Below are 23,461 nucleotides of genomic sequence, written 5' to 3' on the forward strand. Positions count from 1 at the left end.
GACCATTCCCCCGTTGTGAGCACTTTCAAAAACATCCAGGAATCATCATCATTGAATAATCCGGTTGACGTGACTCGCGCCATAAGACGAAGAAGCGAAACCGAAAAAAGAGACGTAAATACGATATAGCAGTAACGAAGCTGTTAGTATCGCCAGACTTTTGCCTTCAAAGCATTTAAACTGACTTACGTGCCCCGAGAAATGTTTTGCATCGTTTGAGTTCCAATCGTTTGAGGGGCAGTAAACGCTTTCGCCCTGGCCTATCCCCCCGGTGGGTACGTGCGACCATCTTTAAGGACATCATCATCATCATCATCAAGCGGAACGAAATTAGCAGTAATAGGGATGTGACAAAAGTCGCCAATCAGAGCGCAGACAGTGACCGGCTCCCATTGGATGCGGACACGCGTGTTGAATGATAAAAGCAAGCCCAATTTTGTCACGTCAGTCATTCTGACCGTTGCTTTCGCATCCCGTGAGCTGTTACTATGCATGTCGGTTGGCTCGTCGCTGCAAGTCTTCGAGCCTTTTGTCGGGTTCTGCGGTCTACCTGGTCTAAGATGAGTGAAATCGTGCACATTCAGGCCGACCGACGCGGAAGCCAGATTTGCGCCAAGGTGAGATCGCCCGATTTTGTGCCGAATTTCAGGAGCTCTTCCGAGTGGGCGTGACGCGGCGCTGTTAGGCCTAACCGAATGTCAGATTCGCGCTCGCGACTACGTTTCTTCTGCGGGCCGCAGCTGTCATTGCTGCCGCCGTAGTTTAACTGCCAAGCGCGTTTTTCGGGATCACCTAACCGCGCATTTACGTTCGTTTTCTTGCCACTCGTTACAAATAGAGAGAAAAAAATGAAGGATTTTGATTTTGACTGTATAGGTTTAACGCGCCGATGCAACGCAGGCGATGAGGCGCGCCGTAGTGGAGGGCTCCAGATTAATTTTGACCACCTGGGGATCTTTAACGTGCTCCGAAATCTCGTACACACGGGCGTTTTTGCTTTTCGCCTCCATCAGAAAAGCGGCCACCGCGCCGGGTTCGATTCCCGGCCGCGGCGGCAGAGTCTCGATCACACTAACGCGTAAGACTTGAAGGTAGCGAATTTGTACGCAACAGTAGCGCTTTTCCTCTTTTTCGCCTCACGGCGTTGTTCTAGCCTCGCCGCTGTACGAGGGACCGCAGCTGGATGTTCGTCTTCCTCTATCGCACGTTCTGCGCCGCACGTGCCCTCGTGGCCCAACGTTAAAATCTAGTAACGTTGTTCGTGGCCTTCCTTCGCGGCGCGCTTATCGCAGCGGTGGCGGCCTCCTCGCCTTCCTCCACCACGTCCCACGCACTGGTCCCGCGCTCGTCTCCTTTCCCTCCTCGCCTATCTCTCCCCGTTATCGGGCCGCTGCTCCGTGCGGGACGCTTGAGGAAGGGGGTGTGGTTTGACCTCTACCGCTCAAAGGCAAAACTGGTCACCCCGCGAAGACTGCCCAAGGTAGTGTAGCGTAGCTTGCGCTGCAAAAACTGCTGTGGTTTAACTTTTGTTAACCCCAATTTGATAGCGGAAGGTTCACTGCCCTGGCTAGGCTCGTTGTCGAGGTGTGGTCGAGGTGGGGTTTCGCAATGATATACAGACATGTTTGCGATGAATACACTGCTTATTAATCAATTTTCGCCTCACGGCGTTGTTCAAGCCTCGACGCTGTACGAGCGACCACAGCTATATGTTCGTCTTCCTCCATCGCACACGGCTCTGCGCCGCACGTGGCCTGCTGACCTTCCTTTGTTGCACGCGCTTATCGCTGCGGCGGCGGCCTCCTCGCCTTACTCCTCCACGTGGCGACAGGGGTTCCGTGCACGTCTCCGTTCCCTCCTCGCTTATCTCTCCCCTGCAGCCCATCTCTCTCCGCCATCGGACCGCTGCTCCGCGCCGGGCGCTCCGCCAGGTGGCGACACGGGTCTCGCGCACGTATCCGCTCCTTCCTCGCCTATCTCTTGCCAGAAGGGTTGCAAGCTGGGGTAGTTGGAAAGACATATTCTTGTATGAAACCAGCGCCAACCTAAAAAAAGACAAAGGAAGTGGACAACAAGTTGTATCAACGTGCGTTTGAGAGCGCACGATTTGTCATTAAAGGGCCCCCACCATCCCATCTTTCTTCGCATTGCACTAAGTGCAGCGGTGATAAACCTTATTTTCCTGCCACGTACATTTTATTTAGATACAGTGAACAAACGCCCCGCGAAATTAGGGAACCGTTCCACATAGCAGAAAAAGGAGACAAGTGTGCCAGCCAAGAAAGCGTGTGTCGTATATCTGCGTGGGCCTTCACTGTAGCCGGTCTCTATCTAGTTGCCTTATCACCGTGGCTTCTGTAAACTTGTTTTGCTCCTGCGCAGTGTTATTTATTGTTTTGTGTTAAGTGTTTATTTTCAGCCTTCTTGATATTAAACTTTAGTTTTTATACCAGCGGCTGTCCTTGTGTTCCAGTTTGTTTGTGTTTGCTTAAGTTCGCCCGGTTTCATCCAATTAAGAGTAAGTCTGTCTCTCCCCTGCCGCCTATCTCTTCCCGCCATCGGGCCCCTGCTCTGTGCCGGGCGCTTGCGGAAGGGTGTGTGGTTTGACCTCTAGACCTCGATGTCAAAACTGGTCAACACGCGAAGAGCTCCCGAGGTAGAGTAGTGCAGCTTTCGCTACGAAAATTGGTCGCCATCCCGCCCAGTGAAAGTGGATGTACACCCGCCCAAATTTTTATCAATACCACGGGAGCGTCGACCGTTCTGTGGATCCGCGCCGTATAACGGAGCAATACCGCAAACTCGGCGAGAATTGCCGCATGCGCAATAAGCAATGGCAGCGGCTGCCGTCGTCCGCTATGCTGTTGCAAGAGCAGAACGCTGCCCCGGTTTTTTTCCTTCGCTTATCAGACTGCCTGCAGAACCGCTGCTAATAGTGCAAAGAGGGCTAGTGAAAATGACTAATAGCAGCAGCCTAAGCATTCCATGACAAAATCCATGCCATTTATGAAGTATTGGCGCAACGGGATTTCTCGAGAGCAAAGACGGCGAGCAGTGTGATAAGCGAAGGAAACGATTCATGGTTGCACTCAGTTTCTACAAGAGCCTAGCAGACGATGGCCGTCGCAGCCAGTGCTTAGTGCGCAAGCGGCAACTCTCGTCGTATTTTGCGTGTCACTCCGTCACAGTCTTGGGCAGTAACTATATATATTTACTAGTAACGCGTTACCGGTAACTAGTTACTTCTTTCAGTAACCTGTAACTGTAACTAGTTACTTTTAAGTTAGAGGAACTTGTAACTGTAACACTGTTACTTTTTTGTGGAGTAACTGTAACGAGAAATATCGTTACAGTTACTTTATTTCTATACAGAATTATCCAACAGCAACACTCATTAACGGCCGATGTACAGTTTGCGCGTTTCACTTTTTCGGCCTTTCTTCCGCAGAACCTTCGTCTACTTCATCTATGCCAGCTCACTCCCTTCGCATAGGTGAAAAACATCTGGACTAGAAATGTTTAGGCGTGCACGTGTGCGTGGTGTCTCACGCGGTCTACTAAGGGCTCGAAGTTTCTAAGTGTAAGCTGCAGTATTTTCCTCAGCAGCGCGACATCGCTCTCACCCAGGCCATAAATAACGCTGCGACACGCGCCTATAGGCGCACGTAGAAGCATGTTGACGCGCCAGAGCCTATAGGCCGACGCGCGGGTGCACCATTTTCGCCACATCTGGGGCGCAGTAGAAGTGTTTGACACAAAGGCGAACAGAAAAACAAACACCCACAAACGCCGCACGGCGCACTGAAACCTTTGCACTCTTGCGGAAGCCTGGAAAACTCCGGTCAGGGCGTCGCTTTCTCATTAGCGACGTGCAGCCCCGTTTGTGGGGTCATAAAACGCCGCGGGGAGTCTCTCGGTGGCCTCGCGCTCGTCCAGCCCTGTGCGCACTGTAGAGTGTTCGATTCACAAGTCGCCGTTGCTTGCGACCATTGTGCTCTTTAGAGACGCCTGGCTGTATTTGGGACCCCGCGTTTGAGACCCCTGGTCTAGAGGCTTCATCGAACTGTAAAGAGTATTCGAACGAGGTCGAGGAAGTAATAAATTTCACGCCCCTCCACACATATGACGACCCCAACGATGGTGGCCCCCGAGTGCCCTCACACCAGCCAGAATCTTGGCCGGCAGACGTCTGACCACACTGCCACTGCACGAAGAAATGTTCTTGGAAAGCCTCGCGACTTCGTTTCGAGGGCTGTGGCCGAAACGAAAACAGTTGCTACATCTGATTCTGAATGTTGGGTGCAAGGAATACTTGGGCGAGCTTCGTTCGGCCTACGTCTCAAAGCAAACGAAGGGAGTGGTTCCTGGGATCGGCGACGTGATTGCTGTGGAAGGCTGGGATTGTGAGAGCAGTGTTTCCCGGTCGAGACGGCGAAATCGGCCTTTGTGAGGACAGGGTGGAGGGGGGGGGGGGAACAGTAAAGCGTTCATTTCAGTTTCTATTCCCTTTGGAAATATCTTGTGTCATTCCGGGGATGGGGGTGGCTGGGGGTTGGGGGGCGGGAGAACAACTGCGAGGGCCCACTGACAAACGTCGCTTCGGCAATGGCTCAAATTGGTCTCCGTCTCCGACGTAAAGCACGAAATAAAAAGTTAACGAAGCGCATTTTTTGAGTATCTTTCAAAAACACCTCGACAACCGATGTACTCCCACGTCCGTTTCCCCATTCCTCCAAGGGCCTTCCGTCGATCCGCCACCTTCGCCCCCTTTTTCCCATACTCTCTCGCTACGCGGGGCGCACAAGCGACGGCATTGTAGGCGAAAATTAATTAAGTTGATATTGAAACATTGTTTCGGCTGTGTTGTCATCCAGCTCAGTATAGTAAAGTTCGGCCTCTCTGATTCCAATTTTGAAAAACAACTAATTGTGTGCTACAATGATGTTTGCAAATAAATTCCTTACAGCGAGAGTGCAGCAACAAAAAACCCGCCCGCATCTTCCCACGGGGGGAACTCGAGTAAATGCGTCGCAGAGTGGTGGGGGTATCGCGTGAATGTTGCGTAATTGGGTATGGTTTGGGAATGCTTAATTGTTATTTCGTCTTTATTATTCTTATTTATTGAATGAAGGAGAAGCGAAGGCAAGGAGTGTAAAGTTAAAGTCTGTCTTTATTGCTTGGTGCCGTCAAGCAAAGCGTCAAGTCAAGCGAAAGCCAAGCAAAGACGCCCTTGACTGAATTCCGAACGCGCGCTCCGCCGCTTATATACACACCGCCCGCGTTCGAGGGAGAGGAGTACGGGGGAGAGACGCGCATGCGCACACTTCCGTACACAAGCGCGCGAACTTTCCACGCACCCACCACGCCGTTATCACGTGTACACGCCATGCCGCCGTTACTGTTGAGCGCGACGCAGCGCACGGGTAGCTACGACGCATGCGCGCACAGACGCGCTCCCCCCGCACTGACGCAGCTGTTGTTAAGAGCGACGGAGCGCACGGGGTACACGCGCTCCTCCCGCACCACCGCACCTGTTGTTGAGAGCGAGGAGGGTACGGGGGAGAGACGCGCACCTGCGCCTCGACGCGACGCGCATGCGCAGTGAGCGTGTGGACGGCGCCGACAACATCGACGAGTGACATCGCGAGCCTAAGAAATGCTCCGCATTTAAAAAATAAAGTTCCTTGTGATGAATAGCAAAACTTCCGTAATAAAAAAAAATGAGGCGTACACAATGATTGTTGGTTTGGGCATGAGAGTGCATCATTTTAGGTTCCCCTCGTGTAGGCTTTACTACGTGTAATTTTTACTACCTGCATGCCTTCGTACGTTTCTATTAAATAAGCCAAATCTTTTCAGTAACGGAAAAATAACGACGTTACTTTTTTGCAGTAACTGTAACTGTAACTAGTTACTTTTGGAAAATTCATAACTTTAACTGTAACAGAGTTACTTTTTTGGGTTAGGTAACTGTAACTGTAACACTGTTACTTTTTTTCGGTAACGTGCCCATGACTGCTCCGTCATACGGCGCTGGATAAGCCAAAGCCAAGCTGGATAAGTCGACGATCCCGTGATATTGCGAAAAAAATAGGGTGTTAAGCAAAGCTCTTGTAAACCCCTACAAATGGTGATGGAGGAGGGTGTGAAACGTTTCTCCTTGTCTCTGTGGGCTTGTCGCTTGCGCTCGGCTACTGTCACTCTAAGATAAGGGTACAGACCATCGGCATTTTCTCCTATTGCTCCGTGCCGCCGCCATGAATATTGGTCAGTTCTCATTACGTGACATTTGTTTACACTGCGACGGTTCATGGGCGCCGCCATTCTGTTTATGCGTTTTAGTCGGTCGATTCTGGTAGGCTTAGCTTGTCCTCCCTGCTCTGCGGCCGCACGCGACTGCCGTCGTAACGAATGCGAAGCAGAGATAGCGCGTGTAACAGCATTTCAGCAGCAGAAGCGTGTCCAAAGATGCAGTTTTGCTGGATCTTCGGTAGTGTTGTTAACAAACGACCCGGTCGAAGTTAACGGCGAGGTCGTAGATGCGGCAATATCGCAACACTGATAAACGACGAAATGGTCGCCGTTGCTGCCTTGCGTGCCTTAGTGGTGATACTCGAATACCTTATCTACTGACACTATGGTTGGCTTCTCTGGCGGCGAATGCCAAGTCCTGCCTGGCCTGACGCACGCGCTCTGTGTCTTGGGCAAGAACTGCTCTATGTAGTGACACTACCTAGCCTTGCCAGATAATCTACAAACACAACCTTTACCAGGAACACATGGGGGGGGGGGGTCAAATTGTTCACATGCGCCTTATCATCTATAATACGTTTTCGGAGCTTGTTTGGTGGTTTCCTTCAACGAATTCTGAGCTCCATGCTGTATGCCTGATTAGCCTGGCGCATTGGCTCGGCGTCTTAGGCCTTGGAGTTTTTGCCCACGGAGTTGTTTGCCCACGGCGTTGAAACCGTTTGGGGGTAGAGATATATAGTTTTGCTGTAAAATGTAGTTAGCCACGCCGTTACTGATGCCGGAGCGATAAATGGATTCCGATTGTTCCAGCCAAAGCCGTCTCACGGCAGGGACAGCCTTTGGGGCACGCTTTGCGCGTATTTGGTGACGTTCATTGGGAGCGCGGGCTGCGCTGCAGCCAGCTCGAAGAACAGGAAGCCCTGATTATCCGGGCGAAGTCTGCAGCCACAGCCGCGGCCTACCGGAATAGGATGGCCACGCATTGCTCCACTTTCTAACCCAACTCCCTTCCCCTATTTTCTCAAACATTTTCAACAACAAGTGCTGCTGTCACTGTTATTTTATCCGGGCCGTCCTTGCCACAGTGAGGCTGGTCCTCAAGCGCAAGCCGGCGTTTTTCCGCCATTCGAATCACCCTGACTCGAACTCCCCTGAGACACCGAAAAAGGTTAATAAACCTTTTTCAGTGTCTCAGGGGAGTTCGCTACTCATGTTATTGCTTCATAAATATTTCTCGTATTTGCGTTTATACCGCAGCCTCTCACATTCCTTATGCATCTCGCGTCAATCGAGTGTCGGTTTGCGAATTTTCTTACCTCTTTCGCGGCCCCACTCAAGTTGCGTCTTACGTGCTCGGCTGTTCGACTTTCGCTTCTTGTTTTTGGTGTCATCGGCCGTTGGGCGCAAAGATGGGCACGCGTGCGCGTCCGCATGAAACTCCCTTTTTTGGCGCGTGTTCATTTTCTTTTTTTTTTTTTTCGTGTACCATGTGACTTAGTGGGGCAGTGGTAGTAAGATTTCTTACATCGGAAATAGTGGCATTTTTTTATTTTCTTTTCGGTGCCTCAACGGCGCCTTTTTAATGCGGAAGTGTAGTACATGTGTCCTGTTTTCCAACAAAGCCTTGCCTTCACGTATTCTGCTGACCAGAAATACCAGTCCTTGACTTAGTTTTCGCAGACTATAACAGCCTATTTGATTAACTCTTGCGGCGAACTTGTCTTTGAACCATATTTCGTATTATGTGGTTGTTGCCAGCTCCGCGGCCTTATTGTCTTATTTAACGTTGTTCAACTGCATGCGTCATGTTCTATTCGTTTTTCCACGACCACTGGGTGCACCACACCCACTTGCACGAATTTTCTGCAAGTTTTTAGGCGCCAAGAGAAATTTTTTGTTGTGGCTCTTATTTGTCGTGCCTAAATTAAGGATAATTGTACACTTCCACAGCCCAGAGTCGCATATATGCGGTGTCTCTGGTGCACTGTTGGGATACCCTCAACGTTCTAAACGGTTTTTGACTGTTTGCAAGGTTCAGACTTGTCACTGTAGTCTGACTCTTCTTCCATGTGTGCTGCAGTCGGCCAGATTTTATTTAGCTTCCTCTTAGTTCTCTTCTTACAATATGTGGCATAATTTGAGCCACCTTTACGTTTTCATACGAACTTGTCCCTTTCCCCGCCCTTCTCTCTATGTGCAGTTCTGGGAGGTGATATCTGACGAGCATGGCACCGACCCCACCGGCCGCTGCCACGGAGACTCGGACCACCAGTTCTAACGCATCAACGTGTACTGCAATTAAGCCTACGGTAATCACATATACCTTCCGCAATGCTCTCTTGACCAGTGTGACAGGTCCCTCAATTAGAACTTTACCAAAGTCAAGCATTTGCACAGGCATGTCGAGGGTCTAAGGGCCTAAAGTATTTCGAACCTGACTGTGCTGGACTCCTCGGTGTAAGGATTTCGTGTCTGGCCCAGTTCAATTTATACGGTCGCTTCGAATCATTTTCACCTTCGCAGTATTTGTGGCAAGTTCCTGTGTGCTCTTGCACTGACCGTGCGTCTGCTGCCTTGTTGCAGGAGGCTAAAACGTGCCGCGGGTTGTCCTGGTGGACTTGGAGCCCGGCACAATGTACTCCGTGAGGTCTGGGCCATACGGCCAGCTCTACAGCCCCGATAACTTCGTCTTCGTTTCGGTCTTGCTTCCTTGTCCGTGCTTCACTATTCGCCACATGGGCCACGTCAATGACTGAATAATATAACGCCAGGGATTACCCGCCTTAATTTCAAATTTCCCCTCTGCTGTTGTCCTTCCTAGTTGTCCTGTTTCACATTTCTAGCTTTGCTGTTTGCGCGCCTATATCTTGTGATTGTCCGTATTTGCTTAAAACAGTATTCCTCTCGGCTTAGGCAGTCGCTCTTCAGCTTTTCCGTGCCTTATTAAAGCCCTCCTGGCCCTAGGGGTTTGAGGTCGTGCAAGTCACAGCCAGTCGGTATTGCTGCGTCTCATCTGAAGTGCCTTCTTATTGGGGTATATTTCTTTCTTTCAGGCCAGAGCAGTGCCGGCAACTACTGGGCCAAGAGCCAGTACACCAAGGGAGCACAGCTGGTGGACGCTGTCCTCGACCGAGTGCGCAGGGAGGCAGAGCCGTGCGACTGCCTGCAGGGATTCCAGCTCAGCTCGAAGATCTATGAAGAGTACCCAGACCGCATCATGAACAGTTCTAGCGTCGTCCCCTCTCCCAAGGTGTCGGACACGGTGGTGGAACCCTACCACGCCACCCTGTCGGTGCACCAGCTGGTCGAGAACACGGACGAGACCTTCTCCATCGACAATGAGGCCCTCTACGACATCTGCTTTCGTACGGCGAAGCTGACCACACCCACTTACAGTGACCTGAACAATCTTGTCTCGGCCACCATGTCGGGTGTCACCACTTACCCCAGGTGGGTCCCTTAATATACGCTTTCATTTGTGTCCTCTCCCTTCATTTTTACCATTACATTTCTTTGGTGTATAGTTATAGTTGTTTTTTCTTTTAGAATGACTCCACTTTACCTTTGACTCCTTCCCCTCTGACGCACACAGGTTCCACGGACAGCCTAACGCTGACTTGCGGAAGCTGGCGGTGGCCATGGTCCCCTTCTCGCGCCTCCACTTTATCATGCCTGGCTTTGCTCCGCTGACTGACAGGGGCTCGCAGCAGTACCGGGCGCTGTCAGTTCCCGAGCTCATTCAGCAAATGTTCGACGCCGAGAACATTATGGCTGCCTGCGACCCACGACATGGAAGGTACTATCTTGCATAGAGTTTCTTAGTAAGTATACTAGAGAGGAAACTGCGCCCCGTAAGCCATGTCGTCGTGGGGGTTCATGAGAAGACCCCCCTTTTTGGCTTGGGCTTGGCATGACAATTGGATTCTTAAGCGGTTTTTGGGATTTGCTTTCTTCACTATGCATTACCACGTTTACGAGCTACAAGGAAGCCGAAATCCTCCCGTTTCTGTGGTAGCCGTGGTCAGTGAAACAGCAGGCAATGCGTGATCTCACCTGACGTTGCACATGCCGCAGTCGAAGGACGTATGACCACAGAACAGGGAGGATTTTGTATGACTGAGCGGGTAATATTGGTAATATGCCGCCGCGAAATTTGTAGCCGAAGAAAAGGAGAAACAAAACGTCCTTCAACGAAAACAAGATACGGCAGATACGGGCGCTTGTATGCGTCCTATCTCGTCATCGTCCACGACTGTTTAACGCCACGTTTTCATTTTTCTTCCGGTGCACCACGAAGGCAACGTTTTCATAGGCACGCTAAAAAAACTTTCGAAACTCTTCAAACAACTAATTATTTGAAATAATGGTAAAATTAATAAAATCACAGTCTCTAATGAGTTACCCCCCAAATATTAACATTGTTCGTAACTACAACCTTGGGCTGCGGAATATCAGGCACAACCGTTCCGGCAAAAATACGCTGTACTTCTTTTTTTCCTTAGTTTTAAAACAGCCTGTTTTTATTTTCCACTTACATAATTGCACACTACTCTTAGCGTTTTTTGTGGCCTTTGTTTAAATTTGCTGTCACTAAAACGTTTCAATCCAAGCCAATGATGAAACTAAGGCGAGCGCGATGTATAATGGCGGTCCATGACGACACAGACTACCTTGAAGTGAGCCGCATAGACGATAGCGCCACATTCCTCTCTAGTGTATGCTGTAAGAAACTCTATGCTATCTTGATCATAGTTGGGGTGAACACGGGAGCGCGCGTCATTTCGTACGCGTAGAGTTCCTGTATATCGCGTAACGCCCCAAGGGGAGCTATATACAGGAATTCTACGTACATGGGAGCAGCCTGCCGGCGTTCCGGGTAACATCGCACGCATGCGCAGTTCGTTTGCAACGAGGCTGTGCATTCATCGAGAGCATCACGTCACCAAGACGTTCGCTTGTCTGGTCATAGTTGTAGTTTTTTCTTTGAGAATGGCTGCAAAGTTACCTTTGACTCCATCCCTTGTAACGCACTCAGGTTCCCCGGACAGCCCAACGCTGACTTCGGCAAGCTGGCGGTGACGAAGGTCCCCTTCCCGCGCCTCTACTTCTTCATGCCTGGCTTCGCTCCGCTGACTGACAGGGGCTCGCAGCAGTACCGGGCGCTGCCAGTTCCCGAGCTCACCCAACAAATGTTCGACGCCAAGAACATAATGGCGGCCTCCGACCCACGACATCGCAGGTACTATCTTGATCACAGTTGGGGTGAACACCGGAGCGCGCGTCATTTCGTACGCGGGAGCAGTCTGCCGGCGTTCCGAGTAACTTCGCACGCATGCGCAGTTCGTTTGCAACGAGGCTGTGCGTTCATCGAGAGCATCACGTCACAAAGACGTTCGCTTGTCTGGTTATAGTTGTATTTTTTCTTTTGTAATGGTTGCAAAGTTACCTTTGACTCCTTCCCTTGAAACGCACTCAGGTTCCCCGGACAGCCCAACGCTGACTTCGGCAAGCTGGCACTGACGAATGTCCCCTTCCCGCGCCTCCACTTCTTCATGCCCGGCTTCGCTCCGCTGACTGACAGGGGCTTGAAGCAGTACCGGGCGCTGTCAGTTCCCGAGCTGACCCAGCAAATGCTCGACGCCAAGACCGTAATGGTGGCCTGCGACCAAGGACATGGTGGGTACTATCTAAAATCACAGTCGGGGTGAACACGGGAGCGCTTGTCATTCCGTACGCGGGAGCAGCCTGCCAGCGTTCCGGGTAACTTTGCACGCATGCTCAGTTCGTTTGCAACGAGGCTGTGCTTTCATCGTGAGCATCACGTCACCGAGACGTTTGCTTGTCTGGTAATAGTTGTATTTTTAGATGCGAAGCAGCTTATCGTCGCGCCTCTTCCCTCCGCCGTTGTGCGGCGTCCACGCCCCCACTGCGCATGCGCATCTTCCTCCCCCTCCGCTCCTCTCCTTGTCCCCTCTCCTCTCCGGCATTCATCCTCTCCTCTCCGAAGCTCCTCTCCTCTCCGGGATTGCGCGACGAATGGCAACACCTGCGGCTCGACGCGCGATAAAGGGTTAGAGGCGCGACGGTAGCCGCTGCATCCTCCGCTGGGGGCGCCACTGTAGCTCTGCGGTATAAATGATGCGCGCGCGGGCTTCGCTCCCCTCATTCTCCTCCCCCAACGCCGCGATGAGTGCCACGGGCAACGCCGCCGGTAACGCCACCTGCAACGCCAGCGTCAGCGCCGCGAACAGCGCCGCGGAGAAGAGGGCTCGAGCCGCTGCCACGAAACGGCAGCGGCGACAGGCCGATCCCGAAAAAACTAATGGGAACTTGAGTCGACCCCATGGCTGCTTCGCATACTACTCAGGGTTCCCCTACGGGAAGATGGTGAATTTTTTTTTTTTCGTTTAGAATGGCTGCAAAGTTACCTTTGACTTCTTGTAACGCACTCAGGTTCCCCGGACAGCCCAACGCTGACTTCGGCAAGCTGGCGGGGATCCCGCGCCTCCACTTCTTCATGCCTGGTTTCGCTCCGCTGACTGACAGGGGCTCGCAGCAGTACCGGGCGCTTTCAGTTCCCGAGCTCACCCAGCAAATGTTCGACGCCAAGAACATAATGGCGGCCTCCGACCCACGACATGGCAGGTACTATCTTGATCCCAGTTGGGGTGAACACCGGAGCGCGTGTCATTTCGTACGCGGGAGCAGTCTGCCTGCGTTCCGGGTAACTTCGCACGCATGCGCAGTTCGTTTGCAACGAGGCTATTTGTTCATCACGCGCCTCACGTCACCAAGACGTTCGCTTGTCGTCTGCTATGCCGATTGTCGTCTGCTCTCTGCTGTTTGGTTGCTTGAGCCAAGCAATCCTCTTAGTTGTAAAACTTTTGGTGGGGGGCTGCTTTGAGCGGCACGCTCGTTTCATCGTAATGAACAGTTACGCAGTGAATGTGTCGGTAAAAATTTTTTTATTTGCAAGCGAGGAGAAAACCATCGATCTTTTCCTGGATCTTTTCTCCCCCTAGCAAACAAATTGTTTTCTTTGTTAGCAAAGGCCGCACGTGTGATTAGTAGCGCGGCATTTCTCCGACAAAGCTTGGTGAATAAACTCAGCAAAAAGCACAGCAATTTCATTTATCACGCTTTTTCAGAGAAATGCCGCGCTTCCAATCACAAGTTCGGATTTTGCTAAAAAATTAGAACAGTTTGTTTCCTTGGGGTAAAAAAAAATCCATGGATTTCTCCTAGGTTGCGCCAAAAAATAAACTATTTTTCACCGCGACACATTCACGGAGTGACTGAATTTCAATGAAACGAGCGAGCCGTTCAGAGTAGCCCGCTACCAATAGTTTCTCAACTCAACGGATTGCAAGGCTCACGCAATCAAAGAGCAGACGACATGGGAACGTCTTGGAGACGTGATGCGCGCGATACACATAGCCACGCTGCAAACGAACTGCGCATGCTTGCGAAGTTACCCAGAACGCCGGTAGGCTGCTTCCGTGTACGAAATGACACGCGCTCCCATGTTCACTCCAACTGTGATCAAGATAGTACCTCACCGTTGCGGTCATCTTCCGTGGCCGCATGTCCACGCGGGCAGTGGACGAACAAATGCTAAACGTCCAGAACAAGAACTCCTCCCGCTTCGTGGAGTGGATCCTCAACAACGTCATGACTGCAGTGATGCGACATTCCGCCTCCCGGTCTGAAGATGTCTGCCACCTTCATCGGCAACAGCACTGCATTCAAAAGCTCTTCCAGCGGATCTCTGATCAGTTCACTGGTACGTCTTGGATTCCTATGGATAGACTCTTAACGTGGCTGCGTGGTGTATGAAAATTAGGCTAGTGCACATATGTTTGTCATTTCGAAAACTTCACCCAGCGTTTGTGTAAGCTGTTCAGCATTACTGGTTTGGACTTCTGAACGCCTGCACACGTGCGCGTTCATAAGCTTCATGTCACAGTTAGAACTTCTGGTAGCAGCTCAATAAAATTTAGGCATCCACACATCATTATCTCTCGAGGCATGCTTTTGAAATTCGCGTGCCTTATCCTTATAAAATCCTTATATTTTATGCGCCCGAATCTACACTGATACAATGAGGAGCGCCGTTGTTAAATTTTAACGGTATAAATTTATTTATTTTATTTATTTATTTAAGCATACTCTAACCCTCATTTGAGGGTCATTACAGGGAGGGAATACATCAGACATAAAACTTACATGAATTCGCTTTCAAGCAACGAAAGGAAACAAAATCAAAAGCACACAGAGATGATCGAACACTATCGATATTATCAAATAAGAACATGCAATAGCTGCCAAGGCACCTAGAACATCGAATGAGTTTCAAGGGACGTGACTTCAAGGAACATAAGTGTCAAGAAAAGTTTTGAACGGGTACATTCAGCAATGTGTGCAGGCAGGCTATTCCAGTTTTCTATGGCATCGGGAAAAAACGAATAACGAAAGACGTTCGTGCGGGCGGCATAAGGTCGGATTGCCGCATTATGATTTAACCTCTTGCTATGTCTGCCAGGTGCTCGTATGTACAAGTTTTTATAAACGTTTATATGGCTTTGCAGAACCTGAAATAATAATTTTATCCTGTTCCTTTGCCGCCTAGTTGCTAACAATTCCAGATTGCATGAGTTGAGCATGTCGGTAACCGAGTCAGCTTTTTTTTGTATTTTGAACATACGAATCTGGCGGCGAGTCTTTGAATTGTCTCAACTTCAGCTTGTAGACCTTCCTGATGGGGACTCCAAACTACGCCGGCGTATTTTAGTACAGGGCGAATAAATGTTTTGTATGCCGTTAGCTTGATGTCTTTTGTTGCGTTTCGTAGTTTTACCCGAAGGAAACAGTTTTTTGTACGCTACCGAGCACACATTTTCAATGTGGCTACGCCAGGTGAGGTAATCAGCGATCACGACACCGAGATATCTGAAACTATAGTCACTTTTTTCAAAACATTTCCAATGTGATACTGGAAGGAAAAAAACACTTTCCCGTCGGGTAATGTGCGCAAATGGGGTTTTGGCATAATTAATTTCCATGCCCCATTTTTGACACCATGCATAAAAACCCTCGAGACACTAGTTAATTTTGATTTGGTCATCTTCACCGGTAACTGGAGAATAAAGTAAACAGTCATCTGCAAATAGCTTCAACACCACTGGCGGCTGAACAACTGTAGCGACATCAATAATACAAAGCAAAAACAATAACGGGCTCAGTACTGACCCCTGTGGTACCCCAGAAAATACATCCAACAAATTCGATACTGAATTACTAACACGTACAACCTGCTTCTGATCTGTTAAATATGCTTGTATCCATTCTAAAACATCATTTGCAATACCAACTTGGCGAATTTTATAAAGCAGTTTGCTATAAGGCACCTTATCAAATGCTTTCCTAAAATCAACGCGTATACATCTATCTGCCGTTGCTCGTCTAAGGCCACCGAAAAGTCGTGGACCATCTCCACTAGTTGCGTAACCGTCGAGAGGCCCCGCCTAAACCCATGTTGGCTTGCATAAAGTAACTTATTTGTTTCCAGAAAGTGCATTATATGTTTTGCGATTACATGTTCCATGAGCTTGCAGCAGATAGATGTCAAAGAAACAGGGCGATGGTTGGTCGGAATCAAGCGATTTCCGCTTATGAACACGGGAATAACTGCAGCGCAAAGCAAATCTTCCGGAAAGGAATGAGTTCGCAAGGATTTTTCAAATATAATTACTAGATAAAACGACATCCACTCCGCGTATCGTTTCAGAAATGCCGTTGGTATCTCGTAAGGGCCACTGGCCTTCTTTGAATCTAAGTTCAGCGGCTGCAAAAACGCACCTTCCTGGTTAAACGAAAGAGTCTCCATGGGACATGCGCAGGAATGGCTTGCCACATCGACGATGTGATTGTGCGTGCTTCGCGTAAACACTTACTAAAAAAACTAATTGAAACCATCTGCTATCTGTCGCGCGTATGTCACAAGGTTGCCTGCTATTGTTATATGGTCTATTCTCCCTTTCTGTGCTCCCAAAAACAGCCAAGATTTTTGTGGCGAGGTTCTAATGAAGTTGCCGAGCGTTTCATCGACAAACTTTCTTTTAGATGCAAAGCATCTCTTACTCTCGGCTCTGTCGTCCGTCCGCACCTCTCCCCCTCTCCCCACCAGCTGTGCGATAGCGCGCGCGCTTCTCCTCCTCTCCCTATCTCCACGCCAGCTGTGCGATAGCGCGCGCGCTGCTCCTTCCCTTCCCCTCTCTACGCCAGCTGTGCGATAGTGCGCGCGCTACTCATCACCGCAGCTGCGCGATAAGCGCGCATGCGCGTCTCCTCTCTCATCTCCTCCTCTCCACTCCATCTGCTCTATATAATAAACCCGGTCCGCGCGCCGCTCCCTCAGTTGCTGCTTCGGTTGAGTCACGCTGCGCCGTCCGGAGTTCAGTCATTTTCCGTTATTTGGATACCCAATCTCGTGAACGTTTCATAACCTCCGAGATGCTTCGCATCAACTCAGGGTTCCCTCGCGAGAAGGTGGTGTCATTTTTTTTATTCCGATAATGCAGTTTTGAGGCTCCTACGTACCTGTGAGAGTTAATTTAGTTTCTTTGGCTGTTTGCGCCGGCGTTTTATTTTTCGTTTCATATGGATAATCTATCCATGGATTTCGCTGCTTTCTTTTTTTATAATGACTTGGAACAAATCTAGTAATGCAAGTTGCAATAATCCTTTTAAATCTCTGCCAAATTCCTTGACGGACTCGGACCGGGAAGAGATTTCAAATTCGTTGAATGATAGCTCTAGGTAGTCCAAAACAGAAGTATCATCCGCTCTTTCGTAATCTTTGACCGACACTTGTTTGTTACTTCCCGAGTTGGTAGCACGATGGCACGACGAGGGCAGTATGTTCACTGAAACCATTTTGTGGTCGGATATACCATTTTGAATTCATACACTGTAATTTTCGACTTTAGCGGACAAGAACACCAAACCCAAGATGGATCGGGATTCAGGTGTTACCCTCGTGTACTCTAACAATTTGTCTCAATTCGTGATAAAAGCGATTTCCTGTAATTTATTTGCGCTTGCCGTCTTGGTGTGGTTACATGACAGAGCCTCTCAATCAATGTGCCCTAAATTAAAGTCGCCGACCAGTACTAGTCGGGTATTACCGTTTACTTGAGTTCACAGAAATTCGTTAATGTTGTCTAAGAATTGAGGTGGAGTAGCAGGTGGCCTATAAACTACACCAATAAGATACACAATATTTCCAGAAGTTGATTGATTGATTGTAGGGTTTAACGCGCCGACGCAACGCAGGCGATGAGGCGCGCCGTAGTGGAGGGCTCCGGATTAATTTTGACCACCTGGGGATCTTTATCGTGCGCCGAAATCTCGTACACACGGGCGTTTTTGCTTTTCGCCTCCATCAGAAAAGCGGCCGCCGCGGCCGGGAATCGAACCCGCGACCTCGTGCTCAGCAGCGCAACGCCTTAGCCACTGAGCCACCGCGGCGGGTTATTTCCAGAAGTTAATCTGCACCATACCAATTCAGCCATATTGCTTTCAACCATTATGGCCAGGAAACAAATTTTATCAATAATGGCCACGCCCCCACCTCCTGAATCTCTGTCCCATCTAAACATGGTATACCCTGGTGGTGCAATACAATCGTTTTAAATGCCGGTGTTTAACCAAGTTTCGGTTATTAACACTACGTGAGGGCTCGCTGATAGTATCACATATTCCAGGTCAGGAATTTTATTAGAAATACTACGGGCATTTAGGAGAATCGAGCGTAGCTATGCGCAAGGCGTTTTGTTATGCGATGGATGCGCATTTTACGATGTGCTGGCTTCAAACCGTCTTCCCTGATGGGCTTTATCTCGGCGATTCTGATAAGGACATCGCTCGTTCCGTGTGGTGTCCCAGGAGTATATTTCCTCGTCTATTTTAATTTTGTCACCGAGAAGCGTTACCTTTTTGCCGTTCGCCCTGTCTACAGCAGCACTTTCCCACAATTTTTTAAGTGCGAATGCACTTTATAAGCGACCCCAAACCATCCACCGCCGGCGGCCTTGGCGTCCGCAGTGCTCCTCTATATTTGAAAAAGAAACAGCATCCGGCGCCAGGTTTCGATCCGAGGACTTTTTGCGAACGGCTACAGTTTCCTTCGCCTAGTCGTTGCTGGTGCTAACAGAACTCCCCTTAAAGGAGCCATGAAGAGAAAATACAAGTTCGTTTAATTTGAAAGCACTAGGACTCAGTATCTCACTCAGCTCCATTAGAGCCACAAAAGGTGTTTTTTTAACGAAAAAAAAAAGCAAGAAGTATTTAAAAACTTTCAAATTTTGCGCCACAGTGACGTGTTATGAGCAAGAATGACGTCATACGGGCCAACAATAAAATATAATTTTTAGTGCGTTAACTGCACGTTAGCATTCAAGTGATGCGGTAAAATGGAACTAGAGGCCCCATTACGGACGTCCAGTCATGTGTCGTCGCGACAGGTCAGTTAGACGGCCGCCAATCGCACAAACAAGGTTCCGTGACGTCATAGAAAAGTTGCGGGAAATTGGCTAGGGGGTCGCCACGGCTTCACACGTTTTCTTTAATATCTCCATTATTTGTTCGAAGATTGCGATGATATTGGTATCATTGTTATCGGGACTAATCAGTCTTTCTAATAAACCCAACTTGTATTTTGTCTTCATGGCTCCTTTAAGCTTTTTGCAGTTCTGTGGCACGCTATCCCTTTCCCTGCAATCATAGAATTTTATTATTACGGGTCGGCATTTTGCTGGGTGTTTTTTACCAATGCGGTGAATTCTTGCTATCCACTTCACTTCAACGCCCAACTGATTCTCAAATATTTCATCCACAACAGCTTTCTTCAAATCAGCGTCCGATTCTTTGGCCTGCTCCTGAACGCGAAAAACTAGAAGTTGTTGCGCCTCTATTTTCCAACTCCGTTAATCGGTGAGCCTCGTCTTGTACAGCCGTTTCAAGAAAATAAATTTTCGCTTTCATTTTCTGGAATACTGCAAGAATATCAGTTCGTCGGTTCGTTTTACTGCTTAGGCCCGAAGTTTCCTCTTTGATGGCATCTAACCTACAGTCTGACTTTGCTGGTTTTCCATAATTGTCTGTATCATTTGCTCTACTCCAGGCGCAGGATTTTCCCCGATGCCCCCCGATGTCAGCAACAATAGCATAACAGACCAAACATCTATCACTGGAGTACAACACCGCCAAGGCACGGCAAAATCAACAAAAATCTATCATCGCTACAGTACGAAGCAGTATAATTCCCAGAACTAACCTGGAAAAGTAACAAGAGTCGTCCGTTTATACTGTTCGCCAGATAGGTGCCGTGCCCTCTGATGTGGTCGATGTAGTGCTGCTCCCTTTGTAGTCTTGCTGCTGATGACGTCACCGTCGACGCCCTCTGGTCATCCAGTAAGGCAACCATCTTCACGTCGGCGGGACGATGAACAGGCAAGATTTGCGGCGTTCCATGAGTGCTCCTTGATGACGCTGTAGCGATCGAAAACCACGGCCCAATCGGGAAAAGTAGAGTCGTCCGATCATACTGTTCGCAAGATAGGTGCCGTGCCCTTTTTAGACCACATGGCAATTCAATTGCAGTATTGGTGTACCTTCCAAACACCACTCTGGTTTATTTTTTCCCATGAGGGACTTCACTTCAGTGTGTACTCAGTCCTTGATCGTCTTATAACCCGTTTTACCTCCGTTCTGTTTTCTCTGCGCAGCCATGTTCGGGCGCAAGGCCTTCCTCCACTGGTACACCGGAGAGGACACGGACGAGATGGAGTTCACCGAAGCCGAGTCCAACATGAACGACCTGGTCTCCGAGTACCACCACACGCTCAGAACTGTCGACAGAACCAGGAGGCGAATGCCGACGAAGAAGGAGAATTTGAGGATGTGCCCGAGGATGAGGTCAACGCCTGAAAGCATCCGCGTTCCTCATTTTCTGAACCTTTGTGTCTCAATTGAGGGTTTCTTTACTTTAATTACTTTGCTGTTTTCTCCCTCGTTCTACTTTCTTCTCCGAGCGTGTTTGCATTCCCTATACTTACCATTTTGAAGTCCTATTCTGCCTTATCTCCCTCACCCAGCCTAAACTGTTTCTCCAGCACTTCACGCTGTCCCGTTTTGCGCATGTTCATTGCAAATTGATAGCAGTGGGCTACAACCATTGTATGTAGCGGCAGCTTGGTTTTTCCCAAGCAGCTTCTTTTCTCAAGAAAATGTCCAACAGTTCCTGCCTCTATCTTTTATCCAAAAGCCTTCCCAAAATCATTGGTAACTACTGCAGGCAAGAGCAGTAGGTCCTGCTGCGTGGGTCTCGAATCGCACTTGCAAGCTTCTTCACGCCTGGTGCCATCGGCACTGAATGGCAAGCACAGGCCTTGTCCTCTAATCAGCCTTGGCAGACAGGGCGTGTGCTCTGGCGAGTGTACTCCTTCGTATTGAGCCTCTCAATTCGAAGCGCCCCAGCCAGTGGGTTATTGTTATTAATTTTTTCTGCGTAGCAGTCTCAACTTATTTGCGTCAAAACCAGGAAAGGGAGGCTCGAGGCAAGGAAGGGGTTTGATTTCTATGCCCCTCTAAGGAAGGGGTTGACTTTCTATGCCCCTCACGTCTGTTCCGGAGCCGTAATTATGCGAGTGGTTGTTTCTTCGAGAATGGCACATACCCGGCCAGTGGATTGGGCAGTCAGGGCGGGAGAAATAAAAATGTGCCTTGTCTAAATGTTGTTTGTGGTTTGATGGAAAGGGAAAGGAAGTGCACTGGGGATATTTTTGAGCTCTGCAGGGAGCTCACCTGCATGCAACCCAAACGCACTGAAGCCCTAAAATAATTTATAGCGGGTCGAGAGCACTTAAAATACATCACTAAAAAAATTGCGAAATCAGAAAAGTTTCATCACTGGAAATTTTACAACCAAGTCTTCGTATTATTCTACTTTGTTGTAATACCCCTGAAGGGTATTGGCCAGGGCTTGAGAATGGGCTATTTAGTTAAACGTTCGTACTTTAGAATCGAAAAATAATTGTAGGCAAAGAACAAAACTCAAAAGCACTCAGGAGGGCAGATTGAGGCTTCTACTTGTTTTTGTTCTCACTGCCGAGCGCATCTTACACGGGTGAATATCACAGCGTGCAGTTGTCTTCTGGCGGGAGTGCCAAGGAGGCAAAAGGTTGCCTGATAATGCGACATCGCCTCACTCTCCCCCCTCCCCCTTGTAGAAAAGAAAAATGTGAGAGGCTTCGCATTTCGGAGCATATGATGAAGGGTCCGTGCAGCACAATGCCGTACTTATAACCCCGATATAACTTTACACTAACAGAGAGAGATAGCTTTTATTGGAGACTGAAGACGTCAGCTCCACTAACGGTAAGGCTTGCTACCTCAGATGAGGTTGATGATTAAATGCCATATATGTTACAATAAAATCATGGTCCCAAAACGAAAAAAAAAAAACTGCTTCGGTAACAGTCCAGGTTCGAATGAATTCAATTTCGTTCCAGTTCAGTCTCGGTTCGATTAAATCACTGATCGTATCGGTTAGGTGAGTTCCATCATTACACAGGTGTGAAGAAATGTGCTGTAGTTTCAAGCGACCCCTTCCCGAGCAAAATATTCCTCCTAGGGGAAGGAATTCTCCATTAAGTAAGGCACCAACTCCTTTCTCCAGATAACGGCTCTCCAGATAACGGTTATTTTTAGTCGCAATGTACGCACCAAACTTCCTGAGGTTTCGAGATCAGCTGTCTATTCCACTTTCCGCCAATGTGCAATACCTGTGAGGTAAAAGCGAGTGAGCCAAACATTTCCAAGAAGCACGCAAAGTTCGTTTACGGCTACCCGAACCTGTCTGTTTTTAATTTTCATTTGATTTCTTCTTTAGTTTTTTTCTTGTTTTGTAGTTTTGGGCCTTTGGGCTTTCCCCTCTTTTATGTTCTCATTTTCTCGGCGTGCGGCCCACACCGAAGTATGTATGATGTATAAATCTTTATTAAGAAAAGGGGTGGCCAGTGGCCTAAGAAGGGGGGGGGGGGGGTGTTTGGAAGGGAGTGCAGGACTCTGTCATGCGAAGAAATCACATGACCACAGGAAACATTACTCCAAGAAGAAAACACTTGTAACTCAGCAAGAAGATGACAAAGAAGACTACGTAAGGCACGCGGCGCCAAGGTCATTGCCTGGGCTACGGCGATGAGCGCTCGAGATTAGAGCACGAGCTTGCGCAGGGCGCGGGCCAATCGGAAGCAGCCAACGAGGGCGGCCGGCGGCAGAGGGGAGCCAGAGGAGAACTCCGAAGTGTGGAGAGTGACTGGGGGCTTGGCGGTCGGGCGACCGGACCCGTGCTGTGCCCCGAAACGTCCTCCACAACCGCATTCCCAAGACACCCCCGCGCACAAGTCGTCACGCCGGCCTCAGTGAAAGAACGCGACGCCCCAAGGCAGCTGCGTCGGCCACTACGCCACGGGAGCTGGGAGCGCGCTTGACTACCGCCGCCACGACATCACCTGGACGTTTCAAAACCGCAACACCACTACTGGGACGTGAGGTAGGAGAAGCCCGTCCCCGCAGAGAACATGCATATTTTGGGACATTTCAGTCCCGTAGTTAGTCCTCGCCCTTGACTTCCGGACCTTGACTATTCCCCGTGTGCTTGAACTCTTCACCGTGTTCCATACCGCTTACTCACCTTTATTCAGTATTTATTAATTCCCGCTGTTCTTTAGTTTATCCCTGTTTGCTGTGTGTATTTGTTTGGGTTTCGGGTTACATAAACAGAAAGTCTCGTTTCCACAGTTTCTTATATTTGTACTATTGTCCCGAACCTGACAATAATTGGCGTCCGCGACAGGACGAGACCAGTTTGTTTTATAATACCCATAAAACCCACGATGGACACACGGGAGCTCATTGCCATGGGCGAACGCTTGGGCTTGAGTGGCGAGGAATTGAGGAAGTGGGTCCAGGCGGAGCAGAAGCACTTGCGCGACGAAAGAGCGTTAGAACGCGAGCACGAGCGGGTGAAAGTCGAACAAGAGCGGGCTCGTGCAGAAGTCGAAGAACGCAATTTGCAGCTGCGAATTCGCTTGGCGGAACTCAATCCAGCTCGAGGAGAGGGGGCCCAAATAGATGGCGAGGGAGA

At 49.3% G+C, this 23,461-nt stretch overlaps 2 pseudogenes across 2 annotated transcripts; both read left to right on the forward strand.

The window, feature by feature from the left end:
- The first annotated feature begins 508 nt into the window (after positions 1 to 508).
- On the forward strand, positions 509 to 13,900 carry LOC144147205 (tubulin beta-4A chain-like; annotated as a pseudogene). The gene is made up of 8 exons (XR_013317860.1): positions 509 to 617; positions 8,453 to 8,561; positions 8,836 to 8,951; positions 9,311 to 9,702; positions 9,845 to 10,048; positions 11,288 to 11,491; positions 11,729 to 11,928; positions 12,706 to 13,900. The product of XR_013317860.1 is annotated as a tubulin beta-4A chain-like (transcript).
- LOC144159069 (tubulin beta chain pseudogene) lies at positions 13,179 to 20,381 on the forward strand (annotated as a pseudogene). The gene is made up of 3 exons (XR_013320233.1): positions 13,179 to 13,205; positions 13,804 to 14,035; positions 20,040 to 20,381. The product of XR_013320233.1 is annotated as a tubulin beta chain pseudogene (transcript).
- Positions 20,382 to 23,461: the final 3,080 nt, after the last annotated feature.

The sequence above is a fragment of the Haemaphysalis longicornis genome, unplaced genomic scaffold (genome assembly GCF_048455015.1).
Source record: "Haemaphysalis longicornis isolate Haplotype H1 unplaced genomic scaffold, Haemaphysalis longicornis Haplotype H1 scaffold_1, whole genome shotgun sequence".
In the NCBI taxonomy this organism is placed as follows: domain Eukaryota; kingdom Metazoa; phylum Arthropoda; class Arachnida; order Ixodida; family Ixodidae; genus Haemaphysalis; species Haemaphysalis longicornis.